Source organism: Asparagus officinalis, chromosome 5, assembly GCF_001876935.1.
Source record: "Asparagus officinalis chromosome 5, Aspof.V1, whole genome shotgun sequence".
NCBI classification, from domain to species: Eukaryota; Viridiplantae; Streptophyta; class Magnoliopsida; order Asparagales; family Asparagaceae; genus Asparagus; species Asparagus officinalis.
In genome coordinates, this window is record NC_033798.1 from 60774861 (window position 1) to 60776981 (window position 2121).

The following is a 2121-nucleotide window of genomic DNA, read 5'->3' on the forward strand; positions in this document are numbered from 1 at the left end:
TTGTTTATGTCGGTGAAGTCCACATACATTCTCCAGTGGTTCAACGCCTTCTTCACCAACACCACATTAACCAACCATTCCAGATATTAGACTTCCCAGATGAAACCAGCTCTAAGGAGTCATTCGACTCCATTGACAGCTACCTTCTATTGCTCTGGGCTAAGATGTCTATTCTTTTGTTGCACAGGCTTAGTATGCCTATCGACAGACAGCTCAAGCCTGATCACCTCGGGGGGAACCCCCGGCATATCTTCAAGACCCCAGGTGAACACATCAGTGTTTGCTTATATGAATTCCATCAATGTTCCTCACAAGGGATCCACTAAGCTAGACCTAATCTTGACCGTCTTCTGTCCTTCCTGGTCGATTGGTATCTCTAGGAGCTCTTCCATCGACATTGTCCTCTGCCGCTCTATTGCTTTCTCTAACTGGAGGTGGGCTTTCTCAATGGGCAAGGTGTCTTGTGCACCCTTACCCTTGGTCAAGAGTAGATAACTAGACCTAACCTCTCGCTGGTTGATCCTGGCAACTCTGATCCTATTAGGATTCGGGAACTTTATCATCTGGTGGTAAGTTAAAGGAACGACCCGCAAAAGATGGAGGGCGGTTTGGCCCAGGATAACATTGTGGGCCGACTTGAGATTCATCACCAGGAATTACACTTGGATGGTGGTTTGCCTAGGGTACTCTCTAACTGTTAAGGGGAGAGTGATCATCCCTTCCGGCAGGAGAGAGCGACTAGTGAATCCAATGAGTAGGTCTCTATAGGGGAGCAGGCGAGATTTGTCGATGCTCATCTAGTTGAAGGCGTCGACTTATAGGATGTCCACCAAGATCCCTGTGTCGACCATGATCATCTTCACTTGGAAGCCATCAATCCCTGCCGTTATGATGATGGGGTCGTCATGAGGTGTTTCAACGCGTTGTAGGTCAGCATCCACAAAAGAGATGGGCTCCTTTCCTCTCGATCTCTTGTCGCACTGGTCGACCCACAACACCCTCTTAGCTTACCTCTTTCAGGCATTGTTGGTTTACCCTCCAGTGGTGGGACCACCACTGATCATGTTGATGACCCTCTTATGGCTGGGCTCTGGGGGTCGACTATCTTAGCATGATGAAATCACGATTAGGATCTCCTATCTGCCTTGGCTAGGGTAGCTTCCCTCTGGTCTATCTGAGAGATGAGCTTCTTCAAATACCCCCTCTCAATTGGTGAGGTAGCTGTGATCTTTGTGGTAACGAGAGTACTAGCTCATATTGCGGCTCTGGGGATCTGACCTCATCTTAGGAGCAGCTCTTTGAGGTGTGCCTCCTTCTGAACTCTTGTGAGAGCTTCTGTAAGGGAGGTGTTGAGGACTGTGAGAGTGGGCCTTGGTGTCTGGTCCCTCCTGTCAGACCGATTGGAGCAAGAGTAGACTCTCGGGAGGGTATCTCGACCACTTCTGCCTCGTAGGGGGGCCTTTAGCCGACTCTGGTGTTAGCACTACCACCTATGCTATTGCTAGTGTGGGTAGTGCTTGTGCTAAAGTCGTGGTTGTGGAGGTCTCTATGGCCTTGATTGCCGCCTTATAAGCTCGGGCATCTTCCATATCCATGTATCCATGAGCTTTGGCGATCAGATGATCATAATTATTAACTGGCTTCTTGACAAGTGAGTCGGCCAACTTGTTACTCTACAAGTCGGCCACGAGGTTAGACATAGCGACCGCACTCCCTGGGTCATTAACCTCCAGCCTCTTCGCCTAGAACCTCTTGAAGTAGGCTCAAAGGCTCTCTCCGGTCCCTTGCCTCATTTAGATCAACATATGATGAGGCAACTTCTGCTTGGTGTCAGCTAGGAAGTGGTGGATAAACTTCTGGCTGAGTTGTTGAATGCTGTTGATGAACTTCTTCTCGAGAGCGTTACGCCAGAGCTTAGCACTCTTTGAAAGAGTGATAGGGAAGCATCGATAGATAACCAATTCCGATGCTTGGAGCATGCTCATCACGTCATAGTAGTTCTGAACATGCTCAGAGGGGTTTCCCTCATCCTTATACTTCTCCACATGAGGCATCTTAAACTTCTCACATGGGCCAATCATGAGATCATCTGAAAAGGGGGTTTTCCTACCGCTGGCTTCT